This window comes from Micromesistius poutassou (genome assembly GCF_964030765.1).
Source record: "Micromesistius poutassou genome assembly, chromosome: 13".
Lineage (NCBI taxonomy): Eukaryota > Metazoa > Chordata > Actinopteri > Gadiformes > Gadidae > Micromesistius > Micromesistius poutassou.
Genome location: NC_140283.1, coordinates 1 through 23,352, shown reverse-complemented (window position 1 = coordinate 23,352; position 23,352 = coordinate 1).

Here is a 23,352-nt window from a genome sequence, read left to right as displayed (position 1 = left end):
ATAACTCAGTCCCTTTCAATGCGAACGTGTAAATAAGCTTAAATAGGGTTATTTATGCCATTGCGCACCATTTGGAAGTGAAGAGCAGTTGTTTTGAGCACAATTCACGTGTCAGGGTCAAAAACACATTTTTGGTCAAAAAGTGATTCTCTCGCTCTGAAAAGCATTTTGCACGCATAAAAACTGGAAAAGTGAATAACTCAGTCACTTTCAATGCAAACGTGTAACTAAGCTTAAATAGGGTTATTTATGCCATCGCGCACCATTTGGAAGTGGAGAGCGTTGGTTTTGAGCATAATTCACGTGTGAGGGTCAAAAACACAATGTGGGTCAAAACATGCTTTTCTCGCTCTGAAAAGCATTTTGCACGCATAAAAACTGGAAAAGTTGATAACTCAGTCCCTTTCAATGCAAACGTGTAACTAAGCTTAAATAGGGTTATTTATGCAATCGCGCACCATTTGGAAGTGGAGAGCGTTGGTTTTGAGCATAATTCATGTGTTAGGGTCAAAAACACATTGTGGGTCAAAGCATGCTTTTCTCGCTCTGAAAAGCATTTTACACGCATAAAAACTGGAAAAGTGAATAACTCAGTCCCATTCAATGCGAACGTGTAACTGAGCTTAAATAGGGTTATTTATGCCATTGCGCACCATTTGGAAGTGGAGAGCATTGGTTTTGAGCACAATTCACGTGTCAGGGTCAAAAACACATTGGGGGTCAAAACATGCTTTTCTCGCTCTGAAAAGCATTTTGCACGCATAAAAACTGGAAAAGTTGATAACTCAGTCCCTTTCAATGCAAACGTGTAACTAAGCTTAAATAGGGTTATTTATGCCATTGCGCACCATTTGGAAGTGGAGAGCATTTGTTTTGAGCAAAATTCACGTGTCAGGGTCAAAAACACATTTTTGGTCAAAAAGTGATTCTCTCGCTCTGAAAAGCATTTTGCACGCATAAAAACTGGAAAAGTTGATAACTCAGTCCCTTTCAATGCAAACGTGTAACTAAGCTTAAATAGGGTTATTTATGCCATTGCGCACCATTTGGAAGTGAAGAGCAGTTGTTTTGAGCACAATTCACGTGTCAGGGTCAAAAACACCTTTTTGGTCAAAAAGTGATTCTCTCGCTCTGAAAAGCATTTTGCACGCATAAAAACTGGAAAAGTTGATAACTCAGTCCCTTTCAATGCAAACGTGTAACTAAGCTTAAATAGGGTTATTTATGCCATCGCGCACCATTTGGAAGTGGAGAGCGTTGGTTTTGAGCATAATTCACGTGTTAGGGTCAAAAACACATTGTGGGTGAAAACATGCTTTGCTCGCTCTGAAAAGCATTTTGCACGCATAAAAACTGGAAAAGTTGATAACTCAGTCCCTTTCAATGCAAACGTGTAACTAAGCTTAAATATGGTTATTTATGCCATTGCGCACCATTTGGAAGTGGAGAGCGTTGGTTTTGAGCATAATTCACGTGTTAGGGTCAAAAACACATTGTGGGTCAAAACATGCTTTTCTCGCTCTGAAAAGCATTTTGCACGCATAAAAACTGGAAAAGTTGATAACTCAGTCCCTTTCAATGCAAACGTGTAACTAAGATTAAATAGGGTTATTTATGCCATCGCGCACCATTTGGAAGTGGAGAGCGTTGGTTTTGAGCATAATTCACGTGTTAGGGTCAAAAACACATTTTGGGTCAAAACATGCTTTTCTCGCTCTGAAAAGCATTTTGCACGCATAAAAACTGGAAAAGTGAATAACTCAGTCCCTTTCAATGCAAACGTGTAACTGAGCTTAAATAGGGTTATTTATGCCATTGCGCACCATTTGGAAGTGGAGAGCATTGGTTTTGAGCACAATTCACGTGTCAGGGTCAAAAACACATTGTGGGTCAAAACATGCTTTTCTCGCTCTGAAAAGCATTTTGCACGCATAAAAACTGGAAAAGTTGATAACTCAGTCCCTTTCAATGCAAACGTGTAACTAAGCTTGAATAGGGTTATTTATGCCATCGCGCACCATTTGGAAGTGGAGAGCGTTGGTTTTGAGCATAATTCACGTGTTAGGGTCAAAAACACATTGTGGGGCACGCATAAAAACTGGAAAAGTTGATAACTCAGTCCCTTTCAATGCAAACGTGTAACTAAGCTTAAATAGGGTTATTTATGCCATTGCGCACCATTTGGAAGTGAAGAGCAGTTGTTTTGAGCACAATTCACGTGTCAGGGTCAAAAACACATTTTTGGTCAAAAAGTGATTCTCTCGCTCTGAAAAGCATTTTGCACGCATAAAAACTGGAAAAGTGAATAACTCAGTCACTTTCAATGCAAACGTGTAACTGAGCTCAAATAGGGTTATTTATGCCATTGCGCACCATTTGGAAGTGGAGAGCATTGGTTTTGAGCACAATTCACGTGTCAGGGTCAAAAACACCTTTTTGGTCAAAAAGTGATTCTCTCGCTCTGAAAAGCATTTTGCACGCATAAAAACTGGAAAAGTGAATAACTCAGTCACTTTCAATGCAAACGTGTAACTGAGCTCAAATAGGGTTATTTATGCCATTGCGCACCATTTGGAAGTGGAGAGCATTGGTTTTGAGCACAATTCACGTGTCAGGGTCAAAAACACCTTTTTGGTCAAAAAGTGATTCTCTCGCTCTGAAAAGCATTTTGCACGCATAAAAACTGGAAAAGTGAATAACTCAGTCACTTTCAATGCAAACGTGTAACTGAGCTCAAATAGGGTTATTTATGCCATTGCGCACCATTTGGAAGTGGAGAGCATTGGTTTTGAGCACAATTCACGTGTCAGGGTCAAAAACACCTTTTTGGTCAAAAAGTGATTCTCTCGCCCTGAAAAGCATTTTGCACGCATAAAAACTGGAAAAGTGAATAACTCAGTCACTTTCAATGCAAACGTGTAACTGAGCTTAAATAGGGTTATTTATGCCATTGCGCACCATTTGGAAGTGGAGAGCATTGGTATTGAGCACAATTCACGTGTCAGGGTCAAAAACACATTGTGGGTCAAAACATGCTTTTCTCGCTCTGAAAAGCATTTTGCACGCATAAAAACTGGAAAAGTTGATAACTCAGTCCCTTTCAATGCAAACGTGTAACTAAGCTTAAATATGGTTATTTATGCCATTGCGCACCATTTGGAAGTGGAGAGCGTTGGTTTTGAGCATAATTCACGTGTTAGGGTCAAAAACACATTGTGGGTCAAAACATGCTTTTCTCGCTCTGAAAAGCATTTTGCACGCATAAAAACTGGAAAAGTTGATAACTCAGTCCCTTTCAATGCGAACGTGTAACTGAGCTTAAATAGGGTTATTTATGCCATTGCACACCATTTGGAAGTGGAGAGCATTTGTTTTGAGCAAAATTCACGTGTCAGGGTCAAAAACACATTTTTGGTCAAAAAGTGATTCTCTCGCTCTGAAAAGCATTTTGCAAGCATAAAAACTGGAAAAGTTAATAACTCAGTCACTTTCAATGCAAACGTGTAACTAAGCTTAAATAGGGTTATTTATGCCATCGCGCACCATTTGGAAGTGGAGAGCGTTGGTTTTGAGCACAATTCACGTGTCAGGGTCAAAAACACCTTTTTGGTCAAAAAGTGATTCTCTCGCTCTGAAAAGCATTTTGCACGCATAAAAACTGGAAAAGTTGATAACTCAGTCCCTTTCAGTGCAAACGTGTAACTAAGCTTAAATAGGGTTATTTATGCCATTGCACACCATTTGGAAGTGGAGAGCATTAGTTTTGAGCATAATTCACGTGTTAGGGTCAAAAACACATTGTGGGTCAAAACATGCTTCTCTCGCTCTGAAAAGCATTTTGCACGCATAAAAACTGGAAAAGTTGATAACTCAGTCCCTTTCAATGCAAACGTGTAACTAAGCTTAAATAGGGTTATTTATGCCATCGCGCACCATTTGGAAGTGGAGAGCGTTGGTTTTGAGCATAATTCACGTGTTAGGGTCAAAAACACATTGTGGGTCAAAACATGCTTTTCTCGCTCTGAAAAGCATTTTGCACGCATAAAAACTGGAAAAGTTGATAACTCAGTCCCTTTCAATGCAAACGTGTAACTAAGCTTAAATAGGGTTATTTATGCCATTGCGCACCATTTGGAAGTGGAGAGCATTTGTTTTGAGCAAAATTCACGTGTCAGGGTCAAAAACACATTTTTGGTCAAAAAGTGATTCTCTCGCTCTGAAAAGCATTTTGCACGCATAAAAACTGGAAAAGTTGATAACTCAGTCCCTTTCAATGCAAACGTGTAACTAAGCTTAAATAGGGTTATTTATGCCATTGCGCACCATTTGGAAGTGAAGAGCAGTTGTTTTGAGCACAATTCACGTGTCAGGGTCAAAAACACCTTTTTGGTCAAAAAGTGATTCTCTCGCTCTGAAAAGCATTTTGCACGCATAAAAACTGGAAAAGTTGATAACTCAGTCCCTTTCAATGCAAACGTGTAACTAAGCTTAAATAGGGTTATTTATGCCATCGCGCACCATTTGGAAGTGGAGAGCGTTGGTTTTGAGCATAATTCACGTGTTAGGGTCAAAAACACATTGTGGGTGAAAACATGCTTTGCTCGCTCTGAAAAGCATTTTGCACGCATAAAAACTGGAAAAGTTGATAACTCAGTCCCTTTCAATGCAAACGTGTAACTAAGCTTAAATATGGTTATTTATGCCATTGCGCACCATTTGGAAGTGGAGAGCGTTGGTTTTGAGCATAATTCACGTGTTAGGGTCAAAAACACATTGTGGGTCAAAACATGCTTTTCTCGCTCTGAAAAGCATTTTGCACGCATAAAAACTGGAAAAGTTGATAACTCAGTCCCTTTCAATGCAAACGTGTAACTAAGATTAAATAGGGTTATTTATGCCATCGCGCACCATTTGGAAGTGGAGAGCGTTGGTTTTGAGCATAATTCACGTGTTAGGGTCAAAAACACATTTTGGGTCAAAACATGCTTTTCTCGCTCTGAAAAGCATTTTGCACGCATAAAAACTGGAAAAGTGAATAACTCAGTCCCTTTCAATGCAAACGTGTAACTGAGCTTAAATAGGGTTATTTATGCCATTGCGCACCATTTGGAAGTGGAGAGCATTGGTTTTGAGCACAATTCACGTGTCAGGGTCAAAAACACATTGTGGGTCAAAACATGCTTTTCTCGCTCTGAAAAGCATTTTGCACGCATAAAAACTGGAAAAGTTGATAACTCAGTCCCTTTCAATGCAAACGTGTAACTAAGCTTGAATAGGGTTATTTATGCCATCGCGCACCATTTGGAAGTGGAGAGCGTTGGTTTTGAGCATAATTCACGTGTTAGGGTCAAAAACACATTGTGGGGCACGCATAAAAACTGGAAAAGTTGATAACTCAGTCCCTTTCAATGCAAACGTGTAACTAAGCTTAAATAGGGTTATTTATGCCATTGCGCACCATTTGGAAGTGAAGAGCAGTTGTTTTGAGCACAATTCACGTGTCAGGGTCAAAAACACATTTTTGGTCAAAAAGTGATTCTCTCGCTCTGAAAAGCATTTTGCACGCATAAAAACTGGAAAAGTGAATAACTCAGTCACTTTCAATGCAAACGTGTAACTGAGCTCAAATAGGGTTATTTATGCCATTGCGCACCATTTGGAAGTGGAGAGCATTGGTTTTGAGCACAATTCACGTGTCAGGGTCAAAAACACCTTTTTGGTCAAAAAGTGATTCTCTCGCTCTGAAAAGCATTTTGCACGCATAAAAACTGGAAAAGTGAATAACTCAGTCACTTTCAATGCAAACGTGTAACTGAGCTCAAATAGGGTTATTTATGCCATTGCGCACCATTTGGAAGTGGAGAGCATTGGTTTTGAGCACAATTCACGTGTCAGGGTCAAAAACACCTTTTTGGTCAAAAAGTGATTCTCTCGCTCTGAAAAGCATTTTGCACGCATAAAAACTGGAAAAGTGAATAACTCAGTCACTTTCAATGCAAACGTGTAACTGAGCTCAAATAGGGTTATTTATGCCATTGCGCACCATTTGGAAGTGGAGAGCATTGGTTTTGAGCACAATTCACGTGTCAGGGTCAAAAACACCTTTTTGGTCAAAAAGTGATTCTCTCGCCCTGAAAAGCATTTTGCACGCATAAAAACTGGAAAAGTGAATAACTCAGTCACTTTCAATGCAAACGTGTAACTGAGCTTAAATAGGGTTATTTATGCCATTGCGCACCATTTGGAAGTGGAGAGCATTGGTATTGAGCACAATTCACGTGTCAGGGTCAAAAACACATTGTGGGTCAAAACATGCTTTTCTCGCTCTGAAAAGCATTTTGCACGCATAAAAACTGGAAAAGTTGATAACTCAGTCCCTTTCAATGCAAACGTGTAACTAAGCTTAAATATGGTTATTTATGCCATTGCGCACCATTTGGAAGTGGAGAGCGTTGGTTTTGAGCATAATTCACGTGTTAGGGTCAAAAACACATTGTGGGTCAAAACATGCTTTTCTCGCTCTGAAAAGCATTTTGCACGCATAAAAACTGGAAAAGTTGATAACTCAGTCCCTTTCAATGCGAACGTGTAACTGAGCTTAAATAGGGTTATTTATGCCATTGCACACCATTTGGAAGTGGAGAGCATTTGTTTTGAGCAAAATTCACGTGTCAGGGTCAAAAACACATTTTTGGTCAAAAAGTGATTCTCTCGCTCTGAAAAGCATTTTGCAAGCATAAAAACTGGAAAAGTTAATAACTCAGTCACTTTCAATGCAAACGTGTAACTAAGCTTAAATAGGGTTATTTATGCCATCGCGCACCATTTGGAAGTGGAGAGCGTTGGTTTTGAGCACAATTCACGTGTCAGGGTCAAAAACACCTTTTTGGTCAAAAAGTGATTCTCTCGCTCTGAAAAGCATTTTGCACGCATAAAAACTGGAAAAGTTGATAACTCAGTCCCTTTCAGTGCAAACGTGTAACTAAGCTTAAATAGGGTTATTTATGCCATTGCACACCATTTGGAAGTGGAGAGCATTAGTTTTGAGCATAATTCACGTGTTAGGGTCAAAAACACATTGTGGGTCAAAACATGCTTCTCTCGCTCTGAAAAGCATTTTGCACGCATAAAAACTGGAAAAGTTGATAACTCAGTCCCTTTCAATGCAAACGTGTAACTAAGCTTAAATAGGGTTATTTATGCCATCGCGCACCATTTGGAAGTGGAGAGCGTTGGTTTTGAGCATAATTCACGTGTTAGGGTCAAAAACACATTGTGGGTCAAAACATGCTTTTCTCGCTCTGAAAAGCATTTTGCACGCATAAATACTGGAAAAGTTGATAACTCAGTCCCTTTCAATGCGAACGTGTAACTAAGCTTAAATAGGGTTATTTATGCCATTGCGCACCATTTGGAAGTGAAGAGCAGTTGTTTTGAGCACAATTCACGTGTCAGGGTCAAAAACACATTTTTGGTCAAAAAGTGATTCTCTCGCTCTGAAAAGCATTTTGCACGCATAAAAACTGGAAAAGTGAATAACTCAGTCACTTTCAATGCAAACGTGTAACTAAGCTTAAATAGGGTTATTTATGCCATCGCGCACCATTTGGAAGTGGAGAGCGTTGGTTTTGAGCATAATTCACGTGTTAGGGTCAAAAACACAATGTGGGTCAAAACATGCTTTTCTCGCTCTGAAAAGCATTTTGCACGCATAAAAACTGGAAAAGTTGATAACTCAGTCCCTTTCAATGCAAACGTGTAACTAAGCTTAAATAGGGTTATTTATGCAATCGCGCACCATTTGGAAGTGGAGAGCGTTGGTTTTGAGCATAATTCACGTGTTAGGGTCAAAAACACATTGTGGGTCAAAACATGCTTTTCTCGCTCTGAAAAGCATTTTGCACGCATAAAAACTGGAAAAGTGAATAACTCAGTCCCATTCAATGCGAACGTGTAACTGAGCTTAAATAGGGTTATATATGCCATTGCGCACCATTTGGAAGTGGAGAGCATTGGTTTTGAGCACAATTCACGTGTCAGGGTCAAAAACACATTGTGGGTCAAAACATGCTTTTCTCGCTCTGAAAAGCATTTTGCACGCATAAAAACTGGAAAAGTTGATAACTCAGTCCCTTTCAATGAAAACGTGTAACTAAGCTTGAATAGGGTTACTTATGCCATCGCGCACAATTTGGAAGTGGAGAGCGTTGGTTTTGAGCATAATTCACGTGTTAGGGTCAAAAACACATTGTGGGTCAAAACATGCTTTTCTCGCTCTGAAAAGCATTTTGCACGCATAAAAACTGGAAAAGTTGATAACTCAGTCCCTTTCAATGCAAACGTGTAACTGAGCTTAAATAGGGTTATTTATGCCATTGCGCACCATTTGGAAGTGAAGAGCAGTTGTTTTGAGCACAATTCACGTGTCAGGGTCAAAAACACCTTTTTGGTCAAAAAGTGATTCTCTCGCTCTGAAAAGCACTTTGCACGCATAAAAACTGGAAAAGTGAATAACTCAGTCCCTTTCAATGCAAACGTGTAACTGAGCTTAAATAGGGTTATTTATGCCATCGCGCACCATTTGGAATTGGAGTGCAGTTGTTTTGACAATAATTCACGTGTTAGGGTCAAAAACACATTGTGGGTCAAAACATGCTTTTCTCGCTCTGAAAAGCATTTTGCACGCATAAAAACTGGAAAAGTTGATAACTCAGTCCCTTTCAATGCAAACGTGTAACTGAGCTTAAATAGGGTTATTTATGCCATCGCGCACCATTTGGAAGTGGAGAGCAGTTGTTTTGACTATAATTCACGTGTTAGGGTCAAAAACACATTGTGGGTCAAAACATGCTTTTCTCGCTCTGAAAAGCATTTTGCACGCATAAAAACTGGAAAAGTTGATAACTCAGTCCCTTTCAATGCAAACGTGTAACTGAGCTTAAATAGGGTTATTTATGCCATCGCGCACCATTTGGAAGTGGAGTGCAGTTGTTTTGACAATAATTCACGTGTTAGGGTCAAAAACACATTGGGGGTCAAAACATGCTTTTCTCGCTCTGAAAAGCATTTTGCACGCATAAAAACTGGAAAAGTTGATAACTCAGTCCCTTTCAATGCAAACGTGTAACTGAGCTTAAATAGGGTTATTTATGCCATTGCGCACTATTTGGAAGTGGAGAGCATTTGTTTTGACTATAATTCACGTGTTAGGGTCAAAAACACATTGTGGGTCAAAACATGCTTTTCTCGCTCTGAAAAGCATTTTGCACGCATAAAAACTGGAAAAGTTGATAACTCAGTCCCTTTCAATGCAAACGTGTAACTGAGCTTAAATAGGGTTATGTATGCCATTGCGCACCATTTGGAAGTGAAGAGCAGTTGTTTTGAGCACAATTCACGTGTCAGGGTCAAAAGCACCTTTTTGGTCAAAAAGTGATTCTCTCGCTCTGAAAAGCACTTTGCACGCATAAAAACTGGAAAAGTGAATAACTCAGTCACTTTCAATGCAAATGTGTAACTGAGCTTAAATAGGGTTATTTATGCCATCGCGCACCATTTGGAAGTGGAGAGCAGTTGTTTTGACTATAATTCACGTGTTAGGGTCAAAAACACATTGGGGGTCAAAACATGCTTTTCTCGCTCTGAAAAGCATTTTGCACGCATAAAAACTGGAAAAGTTGATAACTCAGTCCCTTTCAATGCAAACGTGTAAATGAGCTTAAATAGGGTTATTTATGCCATCGCGCACCATTTGGAAGTGGAGAGCAGTTGTTTTGACTATAATTCACGTGTTAGGGTCAAAAACACATTGGGGGTCAAAACATGCTTTTCTCGCTCTGAAAAGCATTTTGCACGCATAAAAACTGGAAAAGTTGATAACTCAGTCCCTTTCAATGCAAACGTGTAACTGAGCTTAAATAGGGTTATTTATGCCATTGCGCACTATTTGGAAGTGGAGAGCATTTGTTTTGACTATAATTCACGTGTTAGGGTCAAAAACACATTGTGGGTCAAAACATGCTTTTCTCGCTCTGAAAAGCATTTTGCACGCATAAAAACTGGAAAAGTGAATAACTCAGTCACTTTCAATGCAAACGTGTAACTGAGCTTAAATAGGGTTATTCATGCCATTGCGCACCATTTGCAAGTGGAGAGCATTTGTTTTGAGCAAAATTCACGTGTCAGGGTCAAAAACACCTTTTTGGTCAAAAAGTGATTCTCTCGCTCTGAAAAGCATTTTGCACGCATAAAAACTGGAAAAGTTGATAACTCAGTCCCTTTCAATGCAAACGTGTAACTAAGCTTAAATAGGGTTATTTATGCCATTGCACACCATTTGGAAGTGGAGAGCATTAGTTTTGAGCATAATTCACGTGTTAGGGTCAAAAACACATTGTGGTTCAAAACATGCTTTTCTCGCTCTGAAAAGCATTTTGCACGCATAAAAACTGGAAAAGTGAATAACAGTCACTTTCAATGCAAACGTGTAACTGAGCTTAAATAGGGTTATTTATGCCATTGCGCACCATTTGGAAGTGAAGAGCAGTTGTTTTGAGCACAATTCACGTGTCAGGGTCAAAAACACCTTTTTGGTCAAAAAGTGATTCTCTCGCTCTGAAAAGCACTTTGCACGCATAAAAACTGGAAAAGTGAATAACTCAGTCCCTTTCAATGCAAACGTGTAACTGAGCTTAAATAGGGTTATTTATGCCATCGCGCACCATTTGGAAGTGGAGTGCAGTTGTTTTGACAATAATTCACGTGTTAGGGTCAAAAACACATTGGGGGTCAAAACATGCTTTTCTCGCTCTGAAAAGCATTTTGCACGCATAAAAACTGGAAAAGTTGATAACTCAGTCCCTTTCAATGCAAACGTGTAACTGAGCTTAAATAGGGTTATTTATGCCATTGCGCACTATTTGGAAGTGGAGAGCATTTGTTTTGACTATAATTCACGTGTTAGGGTCAAAAACACATTGTGGGTCAAAACATGCTTTTCTCGCTCTGAAAAGCATTTTGCACGCATAAAAACTGGAAAAGTTGATAACTCAGTCCCTTTCAATGCAAACGTGTAACTGAGCTTAAATAGGGTTATGTATGCCATTGCGCACCATTTGGAAGTGAAGAGCAGTTGTTTTGAGCACAATTCACGTGTCAGGGTCAAAAGCACCTTTTTGGTCAAAAAGTGATTCTCTCGCTCTGAAAAGCACTTTGCACGCATAAAAACTGGAAAAGTGAATAACTCAGTCCCTTTCAATGCAAACGTGTAACTGAGCTTAAATAGGGTTATTTATGCCATCGCGCACCATTTGGAAGTGGAGTGCAGTTGTTTTGACAATAATTCACGTGTTAGGGTCAAAAACACATTGGGGGTCAAAACATGCTTTTCTCGCTCTGAAAAGCATTTTGCACGCATAAAAACTGGAAAAGTTGATAACTCAGTCCCTTTCAATGCAAACGTGTAACTGAGCTTAAATAGGGTTATTTATGCCATTGCGCACTATTTGGAAGTGGAGAGCATTTGTTTTGACTATAATTCACGTGTTAGGGTCAAAAACACATTGTGGGTCAAAACATGCTTTTCTCGCTCTGAAAAGCATTTTGCACGCATAAAAACTGGAAAAGTTGATAACTCAGTCCCTTTCAATGCAAACGTGTAACTGAGCTTAAATAGGGTTATGTATGCCATTGCGCACCATTTGGAAGTGAAGAGCAGTTGTTTTGAGCACAATTCACGTGTCAGGGTCAAAAGCACCTTTTTGGTCAAAAAGTGATTCTCTCGCTCTGAAAAGCACTTTGCACGCATAAAAACTGGAAAAGTGAATAACTCAGTCACTTTCAATGCAAACGTGTAACTGAGCTTAAATAGGGTTATTTATGCCATCGCGCACCATTTGGAAGTGGAGAGCAGTTGTTTTGACTATAATTCACGTGTTAGGGTCAAAAACACATTGGGGGTCAAAACATGCTTTTCTCGCTCTGAAAAGCATTTTGCACGCATAAAAACTGGAAAAGTTGATAACTCAGTCCCTTTCAATGCAAACGTGTAAATGAGCTTAAATAGGGTTATTTATGCCATCGCGCACCATTTGGAAGTGGAGAGCAGTTGTTTTGACTATAATTCACGTGTTAGGGTCAAAAACACATTGGGGGTCAAAACATGCTTTTCTCGCTCTGAAAAGCATTTTGCACGCATAAAAACTGGAAAAGTTGATAACTCAGTCCCTTTCAATGCAAACGTGTAACTGAGCTTAAATAGGGTTATTTATGCCATTGCGCACTATTTGGAAGTGGAGAGCATTTGTTTTGACTATAATTCACGTGTTAGGGTCAAAAACACATTGTGGGTCAAAACATGCTTTTCTCGCTCTGAAAAGCATTTTGCACGCATAAAAACTGGAAAAGTTGATAACTCAGTCCCTTTCAATGCGAACGTGTAACTAAGCTTAAATAGGGTTATTTATGCCATTGCGCACCATTTGGAAGTGAAGAGCAGTTGTTTTGAGCACAATTCACGTGTCAGGGTCAAAAACACCTTTTTGGTCAAAAAGTGATTCTCTCGCTCTGAAAAGCATTTTGCACGCATAAAAACTGGAAAAGTGAATAACTCAGTCACTTTCAATGCAAACGTGTAACTGAGCTTAAATAGGGTTATTTATGCCATCGCGCACCATTTGGAAGTGGAGAGCAGTTGTTTTGACTATAATTCACGTGTTAGGGTCAAAAACACATTGGGGGTCAAAACATGCTTTTCTCGCTCTGAAAAGCATTTTGCACGCATAAAAACTGGAAAAGTTGATAACTCAGTCCCTTTCAATGCAAACGTGTAACTGAGCTTAAATAGGGTTATTTATGCCATCGCGCACCATTTGGAAGTGGAGAGCAGTTGTTTTGACTATAATTCACGTGTTAGGGTCAAAAACACATTGTGGGTCAAAACATGCTTTTCTCGCTCTGAAAAGCATTTTGCACACATAAAAACTGGAAAAGTGAATAACTCAGTCACTTTCAATGCAAACGTGTAACTGAGCTTAAATAGGGTTATTTATGCCATTGCGCACCATTTGGAAGTGAAGAGCAGTTGTTTTGAGCACAATTCACGTGTCAGGGTCAAAAACACCTTTTTGGTCAAAAAGTGATTCTCTCGCTCTGAAAAGCACTTTGCACGCATAAAAACTGGAAAAGTGAATAACTCAGTCCCTTTCAATGCAAACGTGTAACTGAGCTTAAATAGGGTTATTTATGCCATCGCGCACCATTTGGAAGTGGAGAGCAGTTGTTTTGACTATAATTCACGTGTTAGGGTCAAAAACACATTGTGGGTCAAAACATGCTTTTCTCGCTCTGAAAAGCATTTTGCACGCATAAAAACTGGAAAAGTTGATAACTCAGTCCCTTTCAATGCAAACGTGTAACTGAGCTTAAATAGGGTTATTTATGCCATTGCGCACTATTTGGAAGTGGAGAGCATTAGTTTTGACTATAATTCACGTGTTAGGGTCAAAAACACATTGTGGGTCAAAACATGCTTTTCTCGCTCTGAAAAGCATTTTGCACGCATAAAAACTGGAAAAGTTGATAACTCAGTCCCTTTCAATGCAAACGTGTAACTGAGCTTAAATATGGTTATTCATGCCATCGCGCACCATTTGGAAGTGGAGTGCAGTTGTTTTGACTATAATTCACGTGTTAGGGTCAAAAACACATTGGGGGTCAAAACATGCTTTTCTCGCTCTGAAAAGCATTTTGCACGCATAAAAACTGGAAAAGTTGATAACTCAGTCCCTTTCAATGCAAACGTGTAACTGAGCTTAAATAGGGTTATTTATGCCATTGCGCACTATTTGGAAGTGGAGAGCATTTGTTTTGACTATAATTCACGTGTTAGGGTCAAAAACACATTGTGGGTCAAAACATGCTTTTCTCGCTCTGAAAAGCATTTTGCACGCATAAAAACTGGAAAAGTTGATAACTCAGTCCCTTTCAATGCAAACGTGTAACTGAGCTTAAATAGGGTTATGTATGCCATTGCGCACCATTTGGAAGTGAAGAGCAGTTGTTTTGAGCACAATTCACGTGTCAGGGTCAAAAGCACCTTTTTGGTCAAAAAGTGATTCTCTCGCTCTGAAAAGCACTTTGCACGCATAAAAACTGGAAAAGTGAATAACTCAGTCACTTTCAATGCAAACGTGTAACTGAGCTTAAATAGGGTTATTTATGCCATCGCGCACCATTTGGAAGTGGAGAGCAGTTGTTTTGACAATAATTCACGTGTTAGGGTCAAAAACACATTGGGGGTCAAAACATGCTTTTCTCGCTCTGAAAAGCATTTTGCACGCATAAAAACTGGAAAAGTTGATAACTCAGTCCCTTTCAATGCAAACGTGTAACTGAGCTTAAATAGGGTTATTTATGCCATCGCGCACCATTTGGAAGTGGAGAGCAGTTGTTTTGACTATAATTCACGTGTTAGGGTCAAAAACACATTGTGGGTCAAAACATGCTTTTCTCGCTCTGAAAAGCATTTTGCACACATAAAAACTGGAAAAGTGAATAACTCAGTCACTTTCAATGCAAACGTGTAACTGAGCTTAAATAGGGTTATTTATGCCATTGCGCACCATTTGGAAGTGAAGAGCAGTTGTTTTGAGCACAATTCACGTGTCAGGGTCAAAAACACCTTTTTGGTCAAAAAGTGATTCTCTCGCTCTGAAAAGCACTTTGCACGCATAAAAACTAGAAAAGTGAATAACAGTCACTTTCAATGCAAACGTGTAACTGAGCTTAAATAGGGTTATTTATGCCATTGCGCACCATGTGGAAGTGAAGAGCAGTTGTTTTGAGCACAATTCACGTGTCAGGGTCAAAAACACCTTTTTGGTCAAAAAGTGATTCTCTCGCTCTGAAAAGCACTTTGCACGCATAAAAACTGGAAAAGTGAATAACTCAGTCCCTTTCAATGCAAACGTGTAACTGAGCTTAAATAGGGTTATTTATGCCATCGCGCACCATTTGTAATTGGAGTGCAGTTGTTTTGACAATAATTCACGTGTTAGGGTCAAAAACACATTGTGGGTCAAAACATGCTTTTCTCGCTCTGAAAAGCACTTTGCACGCATAAAAACTGGAAAAGTTGATAACTCAGTCCCTTTCAATGCAAACGTGTAACTGAGCTTAAATAGGGTTATTTATGCCATCGCGCACCATTTGGAAGTGGAGAGCAGTTGTTTTGACTATAATTCACGTGTTAGGGTCAAAAACACATTGTGGGTCAAAACATGCTTTTCTCGCTCTGAAAAGCATTTTGCACGCATAAAAACTGGAAAAGTTGATTACTTAGTCCCTTTCAATGCAAACGTGTAAATGAGCTTAAATAGGGTTATTTATGCCATCGCGCACCATTTGGAAGTGGAGAGCAGTTGTTTTGACTATAATTCACGTGTTAGGGTCAAAAACACATTGTGGGTCAAAACATGCTTTTCTCGCTCTGAAAAGCATTTTGCACGCATAAAAACTGGAAAAGTTGATAACTCAGTCCCTTTCAATGCAAACGTGTAACTGAGCTTAAATAGGGTTATTTATGCCATTGCGCACTATTTGGAAGTGGAGAGCATTTGTTTTGACTATAATTCACGTGTTAGGGTCAAAAACACATTGTGGGTCAAAACATGCTTTTCTCGCTCTGAAAAGCATTTTGCACGCATAAAAACTGGAAAAGTGAATAACAGTCACTTTCAATGCAAACGTGTAACTGAGCTTAAATAGGGTTATTTATGCCATTGCGCACCATTTGGAAGTGAAGAGCAGTTGTTTTGAGCACAATTCACGTGTCAGGGTCAAAAACACCTTTTTGGTCAAAAAGTGATTCTCTCGCTCTGAAAAGCACTTTGCACGCATAAAAACTAGAAAAGTGAATAACAGTCACTTTCAATGCAAACGTGTAACTGAGCTTAAATAGGGTTATTTATGCCATTGCGCACCATGTGGAAGTGAAGAGCAGTTGTTTTGAGCACAATTCACGTGTCAGGGTCAAAAACACCTTTTTGGTCAAAAAGTGATTCTCTCGCTCTGAAAAGCACTTTGCACGCATAAAAACTGGAAAAGTGAATAACTCAGTCCCTTTCAATGCAAACGTGTAACTGAGCTTAAATAGGGTTATTTATGCCATCGCGCACCATTTGTAATTGGAGTGCAGTTGTTTTGACAATAATTCACGTGTTAGGGTCAAAAACACATTGTGGGTCAAAACATGCTTTTCTCGCTCTGAAAAGCACTTTGCACGCATAAAAACTGGAAAAGTTGATAACTCAGTCCCTTTCAATGCAAACGTGTAACTGAGCTTAAATAGGGTTATTTATGCCATCGCGCACCATTTGGAAGTGGAGAGCAGTTGTTTTGACTATAATTCACGTGTTAGGGTCAAAAACACATTGTGGGTCAAAACATGCTTTTCTCGCTCTGAAAAGCATTTTGCACGCATAAAAACTGGAAAAGTTGATTACTTAGTCCCTTTCAATGCAAACGTGTAAATGAGCTTAAATAGGGTTATTTATGCCATCGCGCACCATTTGGAAGTGGAGAGCAGTTGTTTTGACTATAATTCACGTGTTAGGGTCAAAAACACATTGGGGGTCAAAACATGCTTTTCTCGCTCTGAAAAGCATTTTGCACGCATAAAAACTGGAAAAGTTGATAACTCAGTCCCTTTCAATGCAAACGTGTAACTGAGCTTAAATAGGGTTATTTATGCCATCGCGCACCATTTGGAAGTGGAGAGCAGTTGTTTTGACTATAATTCACGTGTTAGGGTCAAAAACACATTGTGGGTCAAAACATGCTTTTCTCGCTCTGAAAAGCATTTTGCACACATAAAAACTGGAAAAGTGAATAACTCAGTCACTTTCAATGCAAACGTGTAACTGAGCTTAAATAGGGTTATTTATGCCATTGCGCACCATTTGGAAGTGAAGAGCAGTTGTTTTGAGCACAATTCACGTGTCAGGGTCAAAAACACCTTTTTGGTCAAAAAGTGATTCTCTCGCTCTGAAAAGCACTTTGCACGCATAAAAACTGGAAAAGTGAATAACTCAGTCCCTTTCAATGCAAACGTGTAACTGAGCTTAAATAGGGTTATTTATGCCATCGCGCACCATTTGGAAGTGGAGAGCAGTTGTTTTGACTATAATTCACGTGTTAGGGTCAAAAACACATTGTGGGTCAAAACATGCTTTTCTCGCTCTGAAAAGCATTTTGCACGCATAAAAACTGGAAAAGTTGATAACTCAGTCCCTTTCAATGCAAACGTGTAACTGAGCTTAAATAGGGTTATTTATGCCATTGCGCACTATTTGGAAGTGGAGAGCATTAGTTTTGACTATAATTCACGTGTTAGGGTCAAAAACACATTGTGGGTCAAAACATGCTTTTCTCGCTCTGAAAAGCATTTTGCACGCATAAAAACTGGAAAAGTTGATAACTCAGTCCCTTTCAATGCAAACGTGTAACTGAGCTTAAATATGGTTATTCATGCCATCGCGCACCATTTGGAAGTGGAGTGCAGTTGTTTTGACAATAATTCACGTGTTAGGGTCAAAAACACATTGTGGGTCAAAACATGCTTTTCTCGCTCTGAAAAGCATTTTGCACGCATAAAAACTGGAAAAGTTGATAACTCAGTCCCTTTCAATTTAAACGTGTAACTGAGCTTAAATAGGGTTATTTATGCCATCGCGCACCATTTGGAAGTGGAGAGCAGTTGTTTTGACTATAATTCACGTGTTAGGGTCAAAAACACATTGTGGGTCAAAACATGCTTTTCTCGCTCTGAAAAGCATTTTGCACGCATAAAAACTGGAAAAGTGAATAACAGTCACTTTCAATGCAAACGTGTAACTGAGCTTAAATAGGGTTATTTATGCCATTGCGCACCATTTGGAAGTGAAGAGCAGTTGTTTTGAGCACAATTCACGTGTCAGGGTCAAAAGCACCTTTTTGGTCAAAAAGTGATTCTCTCGCTCTGAAAAGCACTTTGCACGCATAAAAACTGGAAAAGTGAATAACTCAGTCACTTTCAATGCAAACGTGTAACTGAGCTTAAATAGGGTTATTTATGCCATCGCGCACCATTTGGAAGTGGAGAGCAGTTGTTTTGACTATAATTCACGTGTTAGGGTCAAAAACACATTGGGGGTCAAAACATGCTTTTCTCGCTCTGAAAAGCATTTTGCACGCATAAAAACTGGAAAAGTTGATAACTCAGTCCCTTTCAATGAAAACGTGTAACTAAGCTTGAATAGGGTTACTTATGCCATCGCGCACAATTTGGAAGTGGAGAGCGTTGGTTTTGAGCATAATTCACGTGTTAGGGTCAAAAACACATTGTGGGTCAAAACATGCTTTTCTCGCTCTGAAAAGTATTTTGCACGCATAAAAACTGGAAAAGTTGATAACTCAGTCCCTTTCAATGCAAACGTGTAACTGAGCTTAAATAGGGTTATGTATGCCATTGCGCACCATTTGGAAGTGAAGAGCAGTTGTTTTGACTATAATTCACGTGTTAGGGTCAAAAACACATTGGGGGTCAAAACATGCTTTTCTCGCTCTGAAAAGCATTTTGCACGCATAAAAACTGGAAAAGTTGATAACTCAGTCCCTTTCAATGCAAACGTGTAAATGAGCTTAAATAGGGTTATTTATGCCATCGCGCACCATTTGGAAGTGGAGAGCAGTTGTTTTGACTATAATTCACGTGTTAGGGTCAAAAACACATTGGGGGTCAAAACATGCTTTTCTCGCTCTGAAAAGCATTTTGCACGCATAAAAACTGGAAAAGTTGATAACTCAGTCCCTTTCAATGCAAACGTGTAACTGAGCTTAAATAGGGTTATTTATGCCATTGCGCACTATTTGGAAGTGGAGAGCATTTGTTTTGACTATAATTCACGTGTTAGGGTCAAAAACACATTGTGGGTCAAAACATGCTTTTCTCGCTCTGAAAAGCATTTTGCACGCATAAAAACTGGAAAAGTTGATAACTCAGTCCCTTTCAATGCAAACGTGTAACTGAGCTTAAATAGGGTTATGTATGCCATTGCGCACCATTTGGAAGTGAAGAGCAGTTGTTTTGAGCACAATTCACGTGTCAGGGTCAAAAGCACCTTTTTGGTCAAAAAGTGATTCTCTCGCTCTGAAAAGCACTTTGCACGCATAAAAACTGGAAAAGTGAATAACTCAGTCACTTTCAATGCAAACGTGTAACTGAGCTTAAATAGGGTTATTTATGCCATCGCGCACCATTTGGAAGTGGAGAGCAGTTGTTTTGACAATAATTCACGTGTTAGGGTCAAAAACACATTGGGGGTCAAAACATGCTTTTCTCGCTCTGAAAAGCATTTTGCACGCATAAAAACTGGAAAAGTTGATAACTCAGTCCCTTTCAATGCAAACGTGTAACTGAGCTTAAATAGGGTTATTTATGCCATCGCGCACCATTTGGAAGTGGAGAGCAGTTGTTTTGACTATAATTCACGTGTTAGGGTCAAAAACACATTGTGGGTCAAAACATGCTTTTCTCGCTCTGAAAAGCATTTTGCACACATAAAAACTGGAAAAGTGAATAACTCAGTCACTTTCAATGCAAACGTGTAACTGAGCTTAAATAGGGTTATTTATGCCATTGCGCACCATTTGGAAGTGAAGAGCAGTTGTTTTGAGCACAATTCACGTGTCAGGGTCAAAAACACCTTTTTGGTCAAAAAGTGATTCTCTCGCTCTGAAAAGCACTTTGCACGCATAAAAACTAGAAAAGTGAATAACAGTCACTTTCAATGCAAACGTGTAACTGAGCTTAAATAGGGTTATTTATGCCATTGCGCACCATGTGGAAGTGAAGAGCAGTTGTTTTGAGCACAATTCACGTGTCAGGGTCAAAAACACCTTTTTGGTCAAAAAGTGATTCTCTCGCTCTGAAAAGCACTTTGCACGCATAAAAACTGGAAAAGTGAATAACTCAGTCCCTTTCAATGCAAACGTGTAACTGAGCTTAAATAGGGTTATTTATGCCATCGCGCACCATTTGTAATTGGAGTGCAGTTGTTTTGACAATAATTCACGTGTTAGGGTCAAAAACACATTGTGGGTCAAAACATGCTTTTCTCGCTCTGAAAAGCACTTTGCACGCATAAAAACTGGAAAAGTTGATAACTCAGTCCCTTTCAATGCAAACGTGTAACTGAGCTTAAATAGGGTTATTTATGCCATCGCGCACCATTTGGAAGTGGAGAGCAGTTGTTTTGACTATAATTCACGTGTTAGGGTCAAAAACACATTGTGGGTCAAAACATGCTTTTCTCGCTCTGAAAAGCATTTTGCACGCATAAAAACTGGAAAAGTTGATTACTTAGTCCCTTTCAATGCAAACGTGTAAATGAGCTTAAATAGGGTTATTTATGCCATCGCGCACCATTTGGAAGTGGAGAGCAGTTGTTTTGACTATAATTCACGTGTTAGGGTCAAAAACACATTGTGGGTCAAAACATGCTTTTCTCGCTCTGAAAAGCATTTTGCACGCATAAAAACTGGAAAAGTTGATAACTCAGTCCCTTTCAATGCAAACGTGTAACTGAGCTTAAATAGGGTTATTTATGCCATTGCGCACTATTTGGAAGTGGAGAGCATTTGTTTTGACTATAATTCACGTGTTAGGGTCAAAAACACATTGTGGGTCAAAACATGCTTTTCTCGCTCTGAAAAGCATTTTGCACGCATAAAAACTGGAAAAGTGAATAACAGTCACTTTCAATGCAAACGTGTAACTGAGCTTAAATAGGGTTATTTATGCCATTGCGCACCATTTGGAAGTGAAGAGCAGTTGTTTTGAGCACAATTCACGTGTCAGGGTCAAAAACACCTTTTTGGTCAAAAAGTGATTCTCTCGCTCTGAAAAGCACTTTGCACGCATAAAAACTAGAAAAGTGAATAACAGTCACTTTCAATGCAAACGTGTAACTGAGCTTAAATAGGGTTATTTATGCCATTGCGCACCATGTGGAAGTGAAGAGCAGTTGTTTTGAGCACAATTCACGTGTCAGGGTCAAAAACACCTTTTTGGTCAAAAAGTGATTCTCTCGCTCTGAAAAGCACTTTGCACGCATAAAAACTGGAAAAGTGAATAACTCAGTCCCTTTCAATGCAAACGTGTAACTGAGCTTAAATAGGGTTATTTATGCCATCGCGCACCATTTGTAATTGGAGTGCAGTTGTTTTGACAATAATTCACGTGTTAGGGTCAAAAACACATTGTGGGTCAAAACATGCTTTTCTCGCTCTGAAAAGCACTTTGCACGCATAAAAACTGGAAAAGTTGATAACTCAGTCCCTTTCAATGCAAACGTGTAACTGAGCTTAAATAGGGTTATTTATGCCATCGCGCACCATTTGGAAGTGGAGAGCAGTTGTTTTGACTATAATTCACGTGTTAGGGTCAAAAACACATTGTGGGTCAAAACATGCTTTTCTCGCTCTGAAAAGCATTTTGCACGCATAAAAACTGGAAAAGTTGATTACTTAGTCCCTTTCAATGCAAACGTGTAAATGAGCTTAAATAGGGTTATTTATGCCATCGCGCACCATTTGGAAGTGGAGAGCAGTTGTTTTGACTATAATTCACGTGTTAGGGTCAAAAACACATTGTGGGTCAAAACATGCTTTTCTCGCTCTGAAAAGCATTTTGCACGCATAAAAACTGGAAAAGTTGATAACTCAGTCCCTTTCAATGCAAACGTGTAACTGAGCTTAAATAGGGTTATTTATGCCATTGCGCACTATTTGGAAGTGGAGAGCATTTGTTTTGACTATAATTCACGTGTTAGGGTCAAAAACACATTGTGGGTCAAAACATGCTTTTCTCGCTCTGAAAAGCACTTTGCACGCATAAAAACTGGAAAAGTGAATAACAGTCACTTTCAATGCAAACGTGTAACTGAGCTTAAATAGGGTTATTTATGCCATTGCGCACCATTTGGAAGTGGAGAGCATTGGTTTTGAGCACAATTCACGTGTCAGGGTCAAAAACACATTGTGGGTCAAAACATGCTTTTCTCGCTCTGAAAAGCATTTTGCACGCATAAAAACTGGAAAAGTTGATAACTCAGTCCCTTTCAATGAAAACGTGTAACTAAGCTTGAATAGGGTTACTTATGCCATCGCGCACAATTTGGAAGTGGAGAGCGTTGGTTTTGAGCATAATTCACGTGTTAGGGTCAAAAACACATTGTGGGTCAAAAAGTGCTTTTCTCGCTCTGAAAAGCATTTTGCACGCATAAAAACTGGAAAAGTTGATAACTCAGTCCCTTTCAATGAAAACGTGTAACTAAGCTTGAATAGGGTTACTTATGCCATCGCGCACAATTTGGAAGTGGAGAGCGTTGGTTTTGAGCATAATTCACGTGTTAGGGTCAAAAACACATTGTGGGTCAAAACATGTTTTTCTCGCTCTGAAAAGCATTTTGCACGCATAAAAACTGGAAAAGTGAATAACTCAGTCAGTTTCAATGCAAACGTGTAACTGAGCTTAAATAGGGTTATTTATGCCATTGCGCACCATTTGGAAGTGAAGAGTAGTTGTTTTGAGCACAATTCACGTGTCAGGGTCAAAAACACCTTTTTGGTCAAAAAGTGATTCTCTCGCTCTGAAAAGCACTTTGCACGCATAAAAACTGGAAAAGTGAATAACTCAGTCCCTTTCAATGCAAACGTGTAACTGAGCTTAAATAGGGTTATTTATGCCATCGCGCACCATTTGGAAGTGGAGTGCAGATGTTTTGACAATAATTCACGTGTTAGGGTCAAAAACACATTGTGGGTCAAAACATGCTTTTCTCGCTCTGAAAAGCATTTTGCACGCATAAAAACTGGAAAAGTTGATAACTCAGTCCCTTTCAATGCAAACGTGTAACTGAGCTTAAATAGGGTTATTTATGCCATCGCGCACCATTTGGAAGTGGAGAGCAGTTGTTTTGACTATAATTCACGTGTTAGGGTCAAAAACACATTGTGGGTCAAAACATGCTTTTCTCGCTCTAAAAAGCATTTTGCACGCATAAAAACTGGAAAAGTTGATAACTCAGTCCCTTTCAATGCAAACGTGTAACTGAGCTTAAATAGGGTTATTTATGCCATTGCGCACTATTTGGAAGTGAAGAGCAGTTGTTTTGAGCACAATTCACGTGTCAGGGTCAAAAACACCTTTTTGGTCAAAAAGTGATTCTCTCGCTCTGAAAAGCACTTTGCACGCATAAAAACTGGAAAAGTGAATAACTCAGTCCCTTTCAATGCAAACGTGTAACTGAGCTT